Source organism: Hydra viridissima, unplaced genomic scaffold, assembly GCF_058129835.1.
Source record: "Hydra viridissima isolate aposymbiotic clone 2 unplaced genomic scaffold, HvirCarnegie_v1 scaffold_12, whole genome shotgun sequence".
NCBI classification, from domain to species: domain Eukaryota; kingdom Metazoa; phylum Cnidaria; class Hydrozoa; order Anthoathecata; family Hydridae; genus Hydra; species Hydra viridissima.
The window spans coordinates 15,600,586-15,620,282 of record NW_028324311.1 but is presented as its reverse complement, the minus strand read 5'-3'; the positions used below and the strand labels follow the sequence as shown (position 1 = coordinate 15,620,282).

The 19,697-nt window shown below is 30.9% G+C and overlaps 2 pseudogenes; both read left to right on the top strand.

Annotated features, from left to right (window-relative positions):
* The first annotated feature begins 11,256 nt into the window (after positions 1-11,256).
* Positions 11,257-12,141, top strand: LOC149881497 (uncharacterized; annotated as a pseudogene).
* Positions 12,142-15,951: 3,810 nt separating this feature from the next.
* On the top strand, positions 15,952-18,467 carry LOC149881496 (uncharacterized; annotated as a pseudogene).
* The last annotated feature ends 1,230 nt before the right edge of the window (positions 18,468-19,697 follow it).

Genomic DNA, 19,697 nt, shown 5'->3' with positions numbered 1-19,697 from the left:
TAGAGTAGGATCTCTTCATCCATCTAAAAATATACCTGTAATTGGTACTTCAACAATTAGCTTTTCTAACGAAACTCGCTGTCTGCGTAAATCTCTCTCGACGCACAAGGGCAACAAAAAAAGTGGAAGTCGTTGCCATTGCAGGTGGCTCACAATTGGTCAGGCAGCTCGTGGCTCAAGTATACCTTCATTTGTATAAGTATTTGTTGAATATATTTGTCAAGCATAAGTATTTGTTGTAGGGGAAATGGGGGCATAACAGCCCCCGTAACGTTTAGATTAACAGAGTATAAAAATAAAAACGGCATGCGTTTTTTTAACTTTGTATTTCGATAAGCACATCACTAAGCTTTATAATGCTACAATTAAGAAAAAAATAAAACGGTTTTTGATAATGTTATAACACAAAAATTAGACTTAGTGAAAAATACGGTTTTGCGCCTATAGTGAAGCACAACTGCACCCTAAAATATATATATATATATACACACAATATGTATATATTTATTATATATATTATATATACATATATATTTATGTATATGTATATGTATATATATGTATGCATGTATGTATGTATGTATGTATGTATGTATGTATGTATGTATGTATGTATGTATGTATGTATGTATGTATGTATGTATGTATGTATGTATGTATGTATGTATGTATGTATGTATGTATGTATGTATGTATGTATGTATGTATGTATGTATGTATGTATGTATGTATGTATGTATGTATGTATGTATGTATGTATGTATGTATGTATGTATGTATGTATGTATGTATGTATGTATGCATGTATGTATGTATGTATGTATGTATGTATGTATGTATGTATGTATGTATGTATGTATGTATGTATGTATGTATGTATGTATGTATGTATGTATGTATGTATGTATGTATGTATGTATGTATGTATGTATGTATGTATGTATGTATGTATGTATGTATGTATGTATGTATGTATGTATGTATATATATATATATATATATATATATAGGTATGTATATTCAATATAAGAAATGCATATTTATATACCTGCAATATATGATAATCACCAGATATACATAAATATTATATTTATGTATATCTGGTAATTATTATATATTGTGTAATATAAAATATGTTATTATATATTGCTAAGAGTGTAAACCGATATCTTGTTATATTTAATTTAAAAAGATATCGATTTATACTCATAACCTTAATTTTTATTAAAAAACTCAGTTGAATGTATATATACCATGAACCACGTTCAGGGTATTCAAAGAGAAAAATTTTCTGAAATCATTTTTTCATTAGAATTTAAAGCAAACTTTAAGGGGCTCTCAAGTTTTTTTAAGGCGAGGATAAAGACTTGCATTAGTTTTTTATTAGTTAATGTTAGGCCTTATGGGATCAAATTAAGTTTCTTTGATGTACTAAAAACCGTTTTTTTTATTTTCATCATTTACATTTTAATTTAAAGATAGATTTAACAAAGTATTAGAAGTTAATTTAAAGAAAGAAGGTTCTCTCATGTCACACCATTATTACTTATATAAGACCAGAACTTTTGAAAAAATTTTTAAACTTTTAACCATATATTTCTCTTACAAAATGAATACATTTTAATTGTTAAAACAATGTTTACATTTTAGCCTTGAAACTGAAACGATTGTATAGTTGCCAAAAGGATTTGTTTTAACTTGGTTGATTTGTTTACCAAAACAATCTACGGACAAATATTTGAAGATGAATAGCAATGGCATAGCAACAGAATGCGTTTAGTTTGCAATGAAAAACATTGCAAATTATTTATTTTGCAATTCCTTCCATTATAAACAATTATATTGTTTTCAGCACTTCTAAAAATCACTTGAAAGGTGGCCTTAGAATCCATAGGTGGCCTTAAAATCCAAAATTATGATATTTTTGACTGCCATATACCAGCTTTTGCACAAAGTAATACATGGTTCAGCGTTGCACAAATTCAAGTGCATTTGCACTGGACACCCAAATTTTGAGGGGATTCAAAATAAAAAACACATTAAAAAGTATATAATAAAGCAAAAAAATATTAAAAATTTAAAGAAAAAAAATTGAAATTAAAAGTGAAAACTCGTTTAACTTTATTTTGTCTCAAATTGTTTTCTTGACTTTTTAAAGTGTCTCATTGTTAAAACGTACAGGGTGCGGCCGTGACACACGAACTTATTTTTGGCTTGGTTTTCCTGCACGTGAAGTGATTCGCATTTCTGCAGTGTCTAAAACTAAGTTTTACAAAGGAAAAAAACGTGACAGTGCTGAGAGACGAAAATGCTCTCTTTAGTGAAAAAAGTTGATAAAAAGTTCACAGAAAAGCTTAAAAAGCATGTTAAGTAGAATCCTTTTGTATCCATCAGAAAGACAGCAAAACTGTTGATGAGAGGGCAGTCAGAAAAACTTTAAAAACATTTATAAACGTCAGTGTGGCCCGACCTTCATGTCAACTTTTAACAGAAAGACTAAAAGTTTTACAATTGGAGAAATCATAGAAGCTTTTGAATCAGCTAAAAAGCCACGCTTCGTCAACAATTAAAGTTTTCTCAGATGATAAACTTTTGGTGAGCGTGGGAATTCGTCCCAGGAATCATAGTTAAAAAGGCATCGCATATCCCGAAAAAGTGATCAATAATAAATCAGGAACATTGTTATTGTTTTGAAATTTTATCAGGTATCTGATAAAATTTCAAAACTAATTTGAGAGTTAACTAAACTTTAAATTTAACTAAACTTTTTTTCATTTAATTTGTTTTAAGTAAGCAAACTAATTACCAATTCAGACAAGCTTTTTTATTTTGTTCGCGTACTTAGATTAAAGAATGCACTAAGTAAATACATTTTTTGTCCGCTTTTTTATTGAAAAGATTTGTTAAATGGCTAATTTTCAAATAATTGATAAATTTTTTCTAGGTAGGTAGGTGGTTCTATTAAACTTACTTGTTTTTTGTTTGTTTCTGTTTACACTTTGGAACCACTTTCTTTTACTTTTGTGCTCGACGTTTCTAAATTTATAGACTTTTTTTTTTCTCGATAATTATAGATTACTTTACTTTTTTCTCGACAATTATAAATTAGTTGACTTTTGTAATCGACATTTCGATAGTTAAAGATAAGTTTATTTTTTAACTCAACATTTCGATAATTAGACATTGGGTTTCGCATTTCAATTTATTGACAGCAGTAATCTCAGTAAAGCTTTTTTATTGCTTTGTTTAAGAAAACATCAAAAAATATTTTTTGCTTTGATTCAATATTTTAAACAAATAAAGAATCCCATGAAAAAAGGACGGAACAGAAAGAATTTAGGGAGAGCAACGCAGAGTTTATATTTTGTGGGTAGTTTTCATTTTGTCATTGTAATATATAAACATGAATAGCAATTAATACTAAAACAAAAAATTTATTTATCTTTAGTTTGGGATAAAATGAGTGAATGTATGCAAGACGGAGTTAAAAATCGCCTTAACAGCGAAACGGCTATTTATAGCAAAGAAGATCTACGGAATATAGTTTCAAATTTTAAAACTGTGAAAATTGCTGTAGAGCACGAAGAAAAAATACAAAATTACTTCGGGATACAATTCTTTCCGCTTCAATATTGTTTAGTTTGGCAGGATTTATCAAGTGATTACCTTAAAATCTGTATCGCAAAGATTCAGACCTTACAAGTCTGAAAAAAGGCTTTTTAGGCTTTTTTTTTTTTAATATTTACTTTATAAATATTATTTCAAATTTTGCTTAATTTTTGTTTTTTAATTTATTTAAAGAACCGGTCTTGATTTAAATGACTAAAAACCAAACCCACGCGTCTTACAACACCCACGCGTCACATCAGAACAACTTAATCTTGTATTAAAATGCGTTGAAAATTAAAAATAAATTCCTTAGCTCTTGGGGAAAACAAAAAAGTTGCAGATTTTCTTCCTTGTATTAGTTTTGCAAGAACAGAACCCTAAACTACAGCTCAATTGGCTTACGTCCATACTAAATTGTTTGTTCAAAATCAAAAATTATCTCAAAAGTTTAGATAAATTGTAATAAAAAAAAAGGTTTATTAGATACGCTTCAAATCAAAGAATGCAAACTACATTTTAATCGCCCACATCATATTGATGCTGTCCTTATTGAAAATACCTTTGTCCGGATTTGATCTTGAAAGTAACTACCCCGCGCAATATTCGCTTTACGCTCATCCACGAAATGTTGTAAAAAGTAGTTTACGTAGATAATAGTCATTGGAAAGTCAGCTGGAAGCAAACTATATGAGGTTGTTCAAACTAATTCAAAATGATTTTTTTCTGTTCCCAGGTTTTTGTTCTTGCATTTGCACAAGCTTTGTTTTTTTCAGCAAAACTAAGTTTAAAAATGTGCATTTTGGAGCAAAACAAAAATTGCTTTTGTGAAAAAAAATATTTGCTTCGAAATATGGATTTGTATGACTTTTTAAAAGACACACAAGATGACTAGTCCACTCTTCATGTAAATAAATGATAAAGAGAAATTAAGAAAAGTTAAAAACAACTGGGAAAAGGCGTAAACAAGAATACTCATAAATGATAAAACGGAAAGAAGAAAAAGTTGAAATTTACTGAGAAAAGACGTACTCACGGAGACTTTTTCAACCTACCATAAAAATAAATGATGAATAGGTATCGAAACCAGAAACAAGCAAAAACTATTAAAAGCTCAAAAAAAAGAAGCAGGAGTAGGAGAGGACAGAAGAGACGGAGAGGGACAGAAAGAGAGAAAGATGGAGTTTTTAAGAGAGTTTTTTTACAGAAAGTTTTTAAGAGGAATTTTAAAGAGAGAACTTTTCGTGATTGAAAAATATTTGGATAAACAAGAAGTTTTAATAAAAGAGAAAAAGAAGAAGAAATTAAATCGAATAAAAGAGAAAAAACATCGAATAAAAGAGAAAAAGAAGAAGAAATTTTTGATAATCAGAAGAAATAAAGAATTAAATTGCAACCAGAAGAAATATTGATTAACGAAGTTTTGGCTTTTAAACACGAGTCGTATCTATCAAATAAGATCTCTAGAATCTGGTATTTTCTGATCTGCATTGAGCGTAAGCTCATTTATCATTCTTAAATACGAAATTCACTTTCGTCAGCTTTTAATTAGGAATCTTTGTATATTCCATGACTTTGAATCATAATTCGAAGACCCCCAATAAACAGAGCATTTATTAAAATTAAAAACTTTAATTTGAAAACATCAGACTTTGTAAAACTTCGTGTTAGATAAATTGTCGCCGCCTGTTTAAAATGGCATTTGTTTTACTTTTTCTTGGTTTAGAAGGCTTTTTTATTATGTTCGTAATTGCAGTTCCTATTAAAGTTTTGTTTTGTTTTTGTTTTAAGTGAGAATCTCTCCGAAAGGGATTTGCCTTTCGAACGTTACCCAGCTCGAGTTAACGCGAAAAGGAACTCTCATCGCTTTGGCGAAGAATATATACCAAGCAGAAAACGAGATTACAAATCGTATCGAAAACAGTCTCCCTACTTAATTTTGTATAATTAATAAATGTTTGTAAAAGTTTTTTTATGAAAGTTGCTTAAAATGTTAAAACAGCTTTTCAAATCCACGGTTATTAAAAGTCTTGATGATGTCAGAAACGTCTTGATGATGTCAGAAACGTCTTGATGATGTCAGAAACGTCTTGATGATGTCAGAAACGTCTTGATGATGTCAGAAACGTCTTGATGATGTCGGAAGCGTCTTGATAATGTCAGAAGCATGATAAACAGTCACTTCTTTTAAAACCGTTACGGCAGTTGCAGTGAGAGCAAGCGAGCAACTATTTCTTTGCATATTAGCAACTTTTTCTAGCATGCTTACTAATGCATCATCAAATAATCAATCGCTAAAGCTGTTTCTGGGCTCTGCGAATGAATAAATTTGATATAAATACCGTTAATATGCCATTAATATCAAATTTATTCATTTGCAGAGCTCTATTGATCAGAAAAGCCGATTCGGAATGAAAATACAATGCTTACTAGTAACAAAATGAAATTCATACGACTTTATTACTCAATTATATAAGTAACAGTGATATGGCTTTTAATTGATCAAAGGATTATTCCTTAGGTCCTTTAAAAGTCTGCGTACCGAAATTAATTCGATAAGCAGACGCTTAAAAGACAGCATTTATTATCGAAAATGTTGTTTTTAGGTCACTTTATTGTTCTGTTAAATGTTAATTTTATTTGTTATCGAAAATGTTATCGAAACAAGTTTGATAAATTATCGAAACTTTTGAAAAGTTTTCAATATCTTTTTGATAAGGTATTGAAATTAATCAATATCAATCGAACTATTCGAGGTAAAAAAAAAAGTGCAGTTTTTAATTTAGGATATCTGTATTTCTCGTTATTTTCCGTTATCTAGCAATATTATTTTAAAACTAATCATAACTAATAATATTTATCAATATCTGCAGTTACATACCATAAAGAAGATGCAAAAATTAGCTCATATTACAATTCGTTAGTTTGCTTAAGAAAAATTAAACAGCAAACAACAAATGGCGTCTTTTGGCGTGCCTTCCCTTAATGGAGTCCATTAGCGTTCATTGGCGTCCATAGGCGTCCATTGGCTTCTATTGGTGTCCATTGGCGTTCGTTGGCTTCATGGCATGGCTGGGCGTGTTTTTAATTAAAACAATAGGTTTTAAAAAGCGTATAAATTCAAATTAAATTTAAAACTTGAAATTTCTTTAAAACTCCATTCCTTACCAAGTTGTTTTGTTACTGCTCTTTTTGTCTAAAAAAAAAAAAAAAAAGTCACTAGAATTAAAGCATATTCTACACTACACCAGAAAAATAATTTTGTTTGAAATATCGCCAGGTTGGAATTATTTTGTTCTAACTCCAATTTTAAACTTTGGAAGGAAGTTTTTGACTTTTTTTTCTAAAAAAAAAATTACTCAAAGTTTTAGCTCAAATTTTTTAAAAGTTAATAACTCGCGCTTAAAATAATTTGTTTAAACAAATTATTTAGAAAAAAAGTTATAAAATTACTTACTAAATTTGAAAACCCATTTTCTCCCAACTTTAAAAATGGGAGAACAAAATAATTATAACTTCGCGATATGCGAAATTTTGGTCACTTTATAATAAAATTTATAACAATAATGTTTATTACAATAAATATTTGAAGTTACCAATTTACTTGTTAATAATAAATTGCAACAACAATTTTTTTAATTCAAGGTTACTGATGATGACATGAAACATTACTTTTTCTTGAGCTGGTGAAGATGAGGCAATTATTTAGTATTTAAAGCATTAAGTATGAATGATTGTCAGTAGCAAACAAAAGAATTTTTTAATCGCAATTTGTGTAAGAACTTTGAAACTAAAAAATTTATGAAACATCAAAGTTATAATTATTGTACGTGATTTTCATAGTTTTCTTTTTTTTTTGTTTTTTGAGAAGTATAAAACTTTTAAGTGAATAATACTATCTAATGAAAACTAATTATAGACTATAAAAAAACAACCTGATTAACACAACGTATTTACAATTATAAATAGTTAAGATTTGCTTCTAAATTTTTCTTATTTCAATCAGTGTTGAGTTGAACAAGTATGTTAAATGTTGGCGCTACTTGACATTCTCCCCCTCCACCCCCTTCGTTCCTCTATTTTTAGAACTGATTTTGATAGAGATTTTTATGCTGTTTAAGAATTGTATAAAAACTTCGGACTCAAAATCATTAGAAAGTGCTTTAATTTGAAGTCGAAAATATAAAAATAAATTACAAACCGCTAAAATTCGCTACCTTGAATGTTTTTTTTTTTTTTTAAAGTTGTTTTAAAAGTATTAACAACCTGGTTTTTAATTTTTGTAATAAAGATTTCGAAAAATATAACGTTATGGGAATTCGCGTTAAATTATTATGACGCAAGTTTGATATAGCTGGATTATTCTTTAGACCATCATTTAGACCAAAATATCTTTGAAATTGTTATGGAAAAAGTTGAAAAGTTTTTCTATTGATAATAGACTGTAATCATCTTTAAAAAGCCAAAGCTGTTTATTACAAAACAAAATACATTTTAAACTATTGACATTCTTACAGTATTGTGAAAAATTTAAGAACCACCAAAAAAAAAAAATTATAATTTATTTCTATTCTTAAATTTTTATTTAACCGATTGTATTTTTCTGGGAGAAAAACAATAATAATAAGTTTTAGAAAACAGACAAACAAAATAAATAATAATAATAATAAAAACTTTTAGACAAATAAAAATAATTTTTGTTTTAAAAAAAATTGTGAAAAAGGAAAGATCCATGGAACAAAAAACGGTAATTTTTACCTAATACCGCGTAATTCTACAATACCTTTTCAACACTCATTAGTACGATTGGGCATTGAGTTTATTAAATTCTCTAAGATATGTTTGGGAACATTTCCAAGTATTGCTCGTAAATTATTGCGCAACTCCTCATGGCTCCTTGGTGTTTTTTCGGAAATCTCTTTATCAAGCCAACTCCAAAGATTTTCAATGCAATTTAGATTAGGGCTATTTAGTGGTCAAGTTACGCGCTCAATATTTTTGCTTTTGAACCGTTCAGAGACAATTTTAGCCTTGTGACATGGTGAATTGTCTTGCTTGAAAACGAACGGAAGGCTTCGCTCAAGTGCATCGATTGACGGTAACAAGTTGTTATTAAAAATATCGACGTAATAAATAGAGTTGAATCAACCATCAAATAATTTAAACATACGGAGACCATAATATGTCGTACACCACCATATTCCAACCGAGCCGCTTCCTTGTTTTGTTCTTTGAACGATACAATCGAGATTATACTTTTTTGAAGACTACCTGCTAATCATAATTCGTTTTTTTTTTTGGTTATCAACCTCGATATTCATCTCATCACTGAACATTACTGTCCTCCATTTTTCTTTAGACCATTCTTTGACGCTTTGGCAAAATTCGATTCGATTTTTTATATCTTGTTTGGTAAGTCGCGGTTTTAGAACAGCTTTTTTCCATAACATATTCTTAGCTAATAGTTTCCTACGCACAAGTCATGCCAATGCTTAACGTCCATTTGAAAGCTTCCATTCCCTTCTTCATTCATGCAACGGCATGGTTCGTTTTTTCTTCGCCAACCTGATTAAAAGGCGATCATCATTGGGTGTCGTCAAACGCGGTCTTCCAGAACGATGGCAATCAACGTAAGATTTTGTCTCTTTGAATCTTTTGATGATTTTTAGCACCGAACTATGTGATCGCTTTATTATTTTTGCAATTTCACGAGCGGATTTACCTTCCTTGTGAAAATGCACCACTTTTACACGATCTTCATAGGTAATAGCTTTTCTGCTCATTTTTTCAAAAGAAAAGATTTTTTTTTGTTTGAAATTAAATATTTTTATTGGTTTTTTGGTAATGACTAAGGTCATTAATAGAATATATAAACAAAAAAGGTAAAGATATGTTAAAAAAGACGTTTCCGCTGCATTTAGCACAAAAAAATTCTATGTGGTTCTTAACTTTTTCACACAAAAAATATATAAAAAAAAAATTAAAACATAATATTTAATCCCTAACTTTACAGGTTCTATTAATTAACTTTCAAAAAGAAAAAAATAATCTTTTTTCATATGTTTTGTTTAACATGTTTAAAAAAATAGACTATTTTATTATCTTTAGAATAAAAGTTAATTAAATTTATTTGGTAAAATATTTTTTTTTATTTAGTGGTTCTTAACTTTTTCACAATACTGTATAAAACTTCAACTTAACCCCCTGTGAAAATTTATTTTTATTAAACCGCGGTGTGACCTAACAAAGTCCTATGGTGTAAGAAAGTCCTAATGTAACAAATGATAAATTTTGCATATCATAAAATAATTATTTTGAGAAAATACTTTTCGTTATTTTAACTAAATGTTTTTGAAGTAACTTTCCATAAAAAAATTGACTGGATTGTTGGAAAATTTTGCCAATCAAAGTACTTGTTCTACTGAGATGTAAATAGTCAATATAAGCTGGTGCCGTATTGAACATTGCGTCAAAAATTGTATGGTGAAGAGCCAGGTTTCTTATTGTAAAAATCTTGTTGTTAAAAAAATATTTTGATCAATAATGGCACATGAACGTGGTAAGTTTGGAATTTGCATGTTAAAACGATCGATTTACACGTAAAACTAACCTTTTTACGAAAAATTTGATGTGACTTTCTTTTTTCCTCTTTTTTACCGTATACAAAAGAAAGTCCTAGCCTTACAAAAATAATTTAATTTTTTGTATTAGGCCATAAATTGTCTTACAAGCCATATTCACAACAGGATATAGATGAAGCATTGGATAAAATAAAAAAAGAAGACTATGACAATATATACAGCATCTAAATTTTATAAAATACCTGAGACAACCATTGTTCAACGAACGCAAGGTCGAGCAAAGAGTCTAATAGGCCGTCCAATAACTTTTGATAAAACCGTAGAAGTTAAACATAAAAATTGGCAATTTGATATGGCCAATGTTGGTATGCCAGTCACAAAGAAACTTCTTCTTAAGGGTGTATCTATTTTAGCACATAAAATGAATCTTGACCAAAAAGTAATTGGCACTCGTTGGGTACGCTATTTTTTCAAGAGACACTCAGCACCTTCGATTCGAAAGGCTCAGACACATCCAAAACACAGAACACTTGTTTCCAAACAAGATATTAAAGTGTGGTTCAAAAAAATAACAGAGTGTATGGATAAAAATGATTTATTGTCTGTGTTTGAGAATCCTAATCGAATTTGGAAACTTGATGAGTCATCTTTTGATCTGTGTTCATCTATTAAAAATGCAATTGGACAAAAAAAAATAAACGATTGTATAACATCAGTGCAAATAGTGATAAAGAAAGTTTCTCAGTTATTATAACAGTAAATGCAAGTAATTTATTTGCACCACCTTTGGTTTTGTATCCATATGAAAGGCGAATTCCACCAGAAATTGCAGCTAACTTTCCTAAATATTGGGTTGTGGGTAAATTAGCCTAAGGTTACCAGATGTCCCAAACATTTTACGATTATATATCTGGACCATTCATTGAATTTTTAAGGAAAAATAACATTTGTTAAACACAAATCACATTTGACCTTAGATTTGGGACAATTTTGCAGAGAAAATGGTATTGTCATCATTTGTTTGCCACCTAATTGCACCCATTTTGCACAACCGTTGGACCGAGTTCACTTTCATGTTGCAAAAGATATTTGGACCGACATAGCCACAGAATGGAGAATGCAAAACCTTGGAGTTGCTCTACCAAAAAGGACATTTGCGCCCCTGCTCCATACTGCAATTGCAAAAACACAGGAAAATCCAACTTTAATACCAAATGGATTTAATTGCTGCGGTTTGTGTCCTTTTTTATTAGAAAATTTGGATCTTACAAAAGTCCCGTTAAGTGTACAAGAAAATGAAATTCAAAGGGATCCTAAAGAATCCGCCGAAACTCCGGTTATAGCTGAACTGTTAAGTCCAATTGATAAGGCCAAAAATGATTTAGAAACTGGTATGACACACGAGCAATTAAAATCTTTTAGAGCCCGTCGTAATCTTATGCATTGAACAGGTGCATTAGAACAAGAAGCCTTATTTTATTACTGGCAGAAGAAAATGGACAAAATAGAGGGTGTTGATCCCAAAACTCGAGAAAAGAACATGGTTCTAGAAACGCCATTAGAGGAAATTCCAGTAAGTAATGAGAACTTAACACAACCAGAATCAGCAATTGAAATTAATGAGACAGTTTTAGCACCAGTTCAAGAACATTTGCAAGCAAATGACAATGTTTTCGAGTCAATAATTGTTAGTCCAGAAGAATTTCAGAGAAAAAAATTACCAAAACAAGCAACAAAAGTTTCATCAGTCATTACATCTGACGAATATATTGCTAGTTTAGAGGAGAAAAAGAGAGCTAAAGAAGAATTAGAAAGACAGAGAATTGAGAAAAAGCAAGAAAGAAAGAGAAAAAAAGCTGAAGAGGAGTTTGACAAACAGGAAAGAAAGCGAATTCCGCTAGAATATTTGAAAGAAAAACAAGAAAAAGCAGCTAAAAAGTCTAAAACTAAGTAAAACTATTTGTAGATAATGGAAAGGAATTTTCAATTTTATATTATTGTGTAGAATTAATAAATCTCTGTCAGAAAAATGTATAGTGTATTAGTCATTTTAATATTCAAGAAATATATAATACTAAACATTAGGACTTTCTTTTTTACTTATTAGGACTTTCTTTTATTCCAAATAAATTTATAGTACTTTCTTTTTGTCATCACCTCGAACTATATTACAGCTTAAATTAAAACTTTTTTGAATGTATTCACGCCTAAAATAGGGTGAAACTGAAAATTTTTTTTTTATTCTACAATATTTACAAAAAGCAAGAATTCGAATTCATTATTTATTAGTATTAATTCGCTGTTATAAATTGAGATATCGAAAACTAGGACTTTTTTACGTCACACCACGGTACCTGTCTTTTTTTTAAAAAAATGTTTCAAAAATTTTCGATTTTTTGCAAAGAGCATTATGAAATTCCATTTTCACTACTCGATAAAATTTCGAACTTTTATCGAATAGTGAAAATGAAAAATGTGATTCAAGGAGTCGCATGTTTCACAAGAATACCATGTTTTATAGCGTCTTTAATCAACCAAAAGACATTTTTATATGATTGAAACCAGAATGGCAATAGTTCGCCGTAGAAAACAAAACCCATCGTCAAGTTATTTAACTCAAGATGAAGAAAATCAGCGATTTGTTGTGTATTTTTGTACTAAAAAAAAAAAAAGTTACGTGGATGAACACGCCATTTTAAAGGCTCGGGCCACTTTTTCTTCTAATGCTTCCTATTCTCTCTTATTTCCTTTATAGCATTAAAGACATTTAATTAGCTGGTAAATATTATAAAACATCGGCCCGACTTCCATGTTTCATCTAAACTGCTTCTTTTGATAGCTAAGAAAAATCACCTTAATGTTATTTCAAAAATTTAGTTTTGATGAATGCGAAGATGAACTATACGAAGTTAGAGAGCTAATTAAAAAGTTTAAGACCAAGAAAAGTCAGAAAGTTCTTACTGAAGCGGACGAGCTAAGCTCTGGCGTAAACACAAGATTAAAGCACGAGAATTACAAAAGAGTAACTGAAAAAGTAAAATGGTATTTTATCAACGTTTTCAAACAAGATTTAGACTCTTTATTTAGTTACATCTGGCAAGTATTATAGTTAATGGGAGTTTCAGGACACATGATTTTATAGTTTTCAGTAACAAAAAAAAGTGAGTATTGAGAAAGTCAATTTCTTTGAAAGGGTTTTTAGGTGATAAAGGTATTTAATAAACTAAAAAAACGCCAGAAAAGGCATTAAGTAGCAGAGCGAAGAGCTAGTGAAAAGTCTTATTAAGTAATATGAAGTCATCTCAATGTCCATGGGCTCAGACCTGCGACTTGGTTAGGCTTATGTTCTATCATTAGTCGACACTCTTAACCATTAAGCGATTGGCGCGGTTTGCTAGTGGCTTAAGGAGTGCGTTTCATACATCGACAAAATAGATATTATATATAGTATAGATAGTAATCATAAAACATGGACAGCGTCGTAGTACATGAACTAAAGATCTTGCTCAGAGATAAAATAATAACTTTAGACGAGTACCTCAAAGCCTTCAAGAAACAGGTAGCTTCATCAATCATCCAGAAAAATTAGCCTGAGCATGTTCTTACAACCGATCAAAGACACAAGTTTCTTGATTAGAAGCTCACCAAGGAAGTACGTGAGTTAATAGGTTTAACACCAGGAGAGTTGCCATCGACCTATCAAAAAGATGAGCCTGATCAGAAGCTCAGCAAGGAGGAAAGTGAGTTTTTAGGAATAATACCATAAGAGTTGCCATCCGCCAACTAATAAAATTAAAGGCTGAGCCAACCGATCAGAAACACGAGTCTTTAGATCATAAGCTCAGCAATGAAGAGTTACCGAACTTAGAAATTTACAAGAGTACCGACAAACTTAAGAATTACATAGCCACCATACCACAAGGACATAAGCATGAGTTATTCCCCACTGAAATGATTCTACCCATGAAATCAAGAACTTTTGGAGGAGGAGATAGAGGAGGAAGGGAGGAAAGTTTCGTATATGTTTGCTTTAGTACTTGAAAGGGGAGGCAAGATCGCTGAGGATGAGCCCAATGCTACAACCACTACTACATATCTGTGGGCCGCAGGTGTACCAATCCCAAACAAAGACGATGTTGAGAAGTCTCGCAAAATATTCGAAAGATTGATAACGGAAAAGATGATGCCTTTCACGTCTGCTAACTCTGGCTGGTCAATAAAACGATGCGATTTTATATTAATTAGCCCTGCAGAGTATAGGCCGTTCAGAGGTAGTAGCTATGTGGAGACACAAAAAGGTATACCAAGGAGATAAGTTATCAACGTGAGGAACACAGATAACAGATCCATTGAGTGGGCCATACTATCCAAAAAATATCTTGCAAAATGCCATAATGAAAGTGAGAGCAATTACAGGCAGCACCTGGGTGAGCTAAACTTCATAGTGATTGATTTCCCGGTGATGATAACTTGTCAAAAAATTTGAGCGTCTTGACCCAGGGCTGTTTTTAAATGTCTTCGGATGGAGTAATGGGTTGCACTCGATGTATATTAGGAAGATGGAAGGTTATATTAGAGAGGTTATATTAGAAGGAAGTCAAGAAAGGCGAGAAGGATGACCCTACAAACCTCTTATTACAAACCTCTTATTATTATCGGATAAAGGAAATACAGAGACAATCACTATGCTCTGATCAATAGCCTGGCTGGTTCGTGCTTTTAACATAATAAGTATTATGGAGTGAAACACCCTTATGAGCGCTGCTTTCATGTATTCTCAACAAAGGACCTCTTGAAAGAACATCGTAAGGATTGCCTTGGTATTAAGCGAAAGCCTAAAAGGATTTTTCATGCCGGAGGAAGGAAAAACTATCTTAAAATTTCTGAATAAATACAAGCAGACACTAGTGCTCTTCTTTATATATGCGGAATTTGAGTGTCTAAACTTGCAAGTAGAAGATGCTTCAGCCAAGCCTGAAAAGAGCTCAACGCGTATCTTATCAAATTAGGTCCTACGTAGCTATTGTTATGTAAGAGTCACGATGGACAAATTAAGGGACCATTCTTATACCGTGGGGATGGTGCTGTTCAACACCTCTACTAAATTCTTGAGAGTTTAGATAAGTTGATGACCCCTTGAGAACAGTATTTCTATGGTAAAAAGAAAAAAAGCTTTATATTTGATAAAACTTTGGTGGAATACAAGTTTGCTCACTACTGCTAGATCAATGGTAGGTCAGCAAAATCAGTATAGGGGAGCAATCCATTCAAAATGCAGGTCTATTAAGTCTGAGAGCGAGCGTAACAACGCAAAGCTTTTTGTTGTATTCCACAACCTTAGAGGCTATGAAAATTATATCGTTATGCAGGCTCTAGGTAAAGATGCGGAAAACGATAAAATTACCTGCATCTCCAACAATAAAGAAAAATATGTCATTCTCTGTAAGGCAGCTAAAATTGATTGATTCTATGAGTTTCTAAACTCATCATTCGATTCATTATCAATGAATCTGGGGATTAGGGAGATGAGGATTACGAATAAAAGGCCTTACAAAAGCTGAGTTAAGTCTTCTACGGCAAAATGGGGTCTAACCCTATGAGTATGTTTTTGCACGCGTTGATATACGAACTGAAAGCATGTTTTTAGCCATTATATTGACATGTGTTTATAGCCATTATATTGACATTTGATTGATATGACCGATATATCATACTAATATTATCAATCCATATCAGAAGTTTTTATTTGAAGCATTCATTTAAAATGCCTAAACATGCAAAAGAACATAGTGATTTTGTAAAAAAATTTTGCATTTGCTACTTCAGGAAAGGCACGGATTTAAGACCAATAAATAATCCTGAAACAACTTATTTAAATCTAAATAAAAAGAAAAAGACTACTCAAACCATATCAAAACTATATTCTGGAAAGATTATTCAGCGGATAATCCTGACCTTCCTACCATGCTTTGCTCAAAATGTAGAAAAAGGCTTGCAGGGACTGATCCTTACTTCATTATGCGGCCGTGTTATGAAGGTAATTGTAACTATATTGATGTTTAATTTACTTCATTTAAAATTTAGTTTCGCTATTTTAGTTTTTATAGTTGCTATACATGTGGTATGAAATTTAGACCTGAATACCAAAGTTATTAGAGGGAAAAAATGTGAATGTTTTATTTGTGAAAATGGGCTCAAATCAAAAATTGAAAAAATATTGGCCCCTATGGTTGAATGTGTTTCGGGAAAGCTTGTTTATCAAGGCGCTGAAGATGTTTCAAATAAACTTGCAGAAAGACTAGTTTGTCAACATTGCTATGCCCAAGTGGGACAAGGAAATCCACATCCCTGTACGAAATTAAAAAGACAAAAGAATTTGACTGCCATTGTAAAATCAACATCCCCAACAACGCAAGGAAAAATTCTGTCCAGCTCTATCAAAGATTTCAGCACAAATGTCTCAGAGAACACCTTAGCTTTGAAAACCTTTGGTCCAAAGCAACTCACTGTCTCTTTCGGAAAGACTGAGGTTAAGAAACCTTTCTTTTCTTTAGATAAATTGAACAAACTTCAATTAAAACTACATTCCAGGTAAGTTTTTGTTGCTTAAAAATACTTTTAAAGATAAATTTGTTAAGAGTTTAAAGCCAATTTTTGTAATAACTTTATTATAATTTCTAAGTAATCGCAACATGATTGAAGTTGGACGTTTTCTGAGAAGTGAGGCAGGACGAAAAAGTGTGGAATCTGGTTTCAATATTAAACTGATTGAGAACAACGAAATAATTGGAAAATTATTCAATTGTGATAAACTCCCATTGCTATTAGAATTAAAGGAAAGCGAAGAGGTAAGTTAACTATTTCCGAAAAAAAATTTTTATAGCTAGATTGCAATTTGTATTATTCACTTTGATTTTTTATGAATGTATAATTGGTAGAAAAAGATACTCCTATTGTGTATTGCAATGATATTGAAGAACTCGTAGCAATGGTACTTCATCACAGAAGTCAAGAAACAAATGATGTTGATATCAAATTAGGTGTAGATGGAGGGCAGAGGTTCCTAAAAGTTACACTGTCAATAACCGTGAAACCAGAGTTAAAAAATAATAAAGTTCCAGAAAAACTGAGCAAGTGTGACGGGTATGCGTGCAAAGATTTTAAAGATTCAAGCGTCCACAAAACTATTATATTGGCCATTTTGCCTTCATTGAACGAAAAATACCATAATTTGTGGTTAATATTGGATAAGCTAAACATTTCATCCTTAGATTACACAGTATCTGAAGATCTAAAGGTTTTGCTTCAAATGGTTGGAAAACAAACTGCAACATCAAAACACCCTAGTCCGTTTTGCATGACGTCATCTCCTGACTTTCAAAAAGCTGATCATTATACTCTAGAGTCTTTGTGTACATTGTACGACCAATGGATGGCTGATGGTGCAAATTTAAAAAAAGCAAAAAAGTACACTAATGTTGTTAACCCCCCTTTATTAACAGGCAACAAAAACAAAAAAATAATAGAGCTTGTAAATATTCCTGGACTACATATACTGCTAGGTGTTGTAGACAAAATTTTAAAAGAGACTGAAAAAAATTTATTTGAAAACAAGGAGTGTGGGTTACAGTTTGTTAACCAATATCTGTCTAAAATAAACATATGCAGAGTGTCCTACCAAGGGCAGCATCGTTTGGAAGGCAATGCTTGTCATAAATTGCTTAAAAACATAGACAGCTTTGAACTGTTTTTTCAAGAGTTTAGTCTTGGAGTTTCCGCTGCCAAATATATTAAGGTACTTAGAGATTTTGAAAAAATAGTCCATGGTTGTTTTGGAAAATCATTAAGCTCCACGTATGTTAAAGATGTAGAGGAGTTCTCTACCAGCTATAGAAATCTAAGGGCTACAATTCCTTTGAAGGTACACATAATTGAGCAACATGTTATTGAATTTATCAACATGAAAGGTGTCTTTGGTATAATAAATAACTTTTAAATTTGATTAAAAATAATTTATAAACTTAGTAATTAAATACTCTATTTCAACAGTTGAATCGTAGAATTTGCATAATTTACGACGAATATTTATTAAATAAACTTGCATTTCTTTTGTACTTCTACTATTCTATAAGCTTAGGTTACTGGACTGAACAAGCTCTCGAATCCATTTATCAGGATTTCAATCAGTTTTAGCGAATGAGAAAAGTTGGAGAGCACAGCCCAAACTATATAGAGGCGCTGAAAAACGCGGTTGTTGCTTACAACTACAAGCACTTTTAAAGTAGCTTTTTATTTGCAGGAATGTAGTTTGTAAAAAGTAAGGTGTTAAATCTCCTATGAACAAACGTTTAGTATGACTTTGAAATGTAAAATATCAATCATAATGTAACCATAAAAATTAGGGTTTTTTTTTTTTTACTGTAATAAATAGTTGTAGCAAACCCTTCTCGACCCCTAATAGCCCTCCCCAGAGTATGGTTCCAAAAAACACTTTTCAATTTTTTGCTTGTTTTATATTAAACTAGATCAAAGTTCATCGACAGATTTCAAATTACATCAAAAAAAAACTTTTCGTTTAAAAGTTGAGACCATTTAAAGTTATTTCAGGGGGTATTTTTAAGCTTTGCATTGTTATAAATCTTAAACGAAAAGAGATTTTTTGATAAAATTTGAAATCTGTCGATGAATTTTGATCTAGTTTATGATAGAACAAAAAAAAAAATTTTACGATTAAAGGAGACGTAGTTCTAGGAAGGGGGCAGTTGGGGATCGGGGCGGTGTTGGTTTAGTTTCAATTACCCTAATTTTTTGCAAGTCATCCCCATTTGCTACCAGTATCAACATACTAAAAATTTGAGTATACCACATGCTTCTTAGTTACCTATCTTGAACAACAAAGTTCCTGGGCACTGTTCTAAAATATGTGTTTTCTCCCCGGGCCCCCACTAAAAAAAGTTGTCGTTTACATTTTTTGAATGAGGAAATGTTTTCTAATGATAATCAAAAATAAAATTTCCGGGGATGTGTTGCAAGGTCTTAGAGTATGTTCCTATGCACCGTGTTTACAATATTTCAAGGAAACGACATCAATGTCCGGTTTACAAAATATCTTCCGCGCAATTCAAGTATAAAAACTTTTTCTTAACAATTGCATACTCATTAACCTTGTTGTTTGTCTTTTATTATTAGATATGTTTTGTTTTATATAAAATTTTAACATCTTTTACATAAAATAACAATGGAGGAAAAATATGATAAGAGGATATTGAAAAAGGGACATTTACGTAAAAAAGGAAACCTTCACATCATTTTCAAAAAATATTCAGGGAAGTACTTTTTGTTATGATTTTTTTTTTCCACCATTGCTTAAATATTTTAAATAACTTAATGACATAAATATTAAGCATTTTTTTCTCAATCTGTTATATATATATATATATATATATATATATATATATATATATATATATATATATATATAGTGTTGTTGAAACTATGCTCATATTTCCA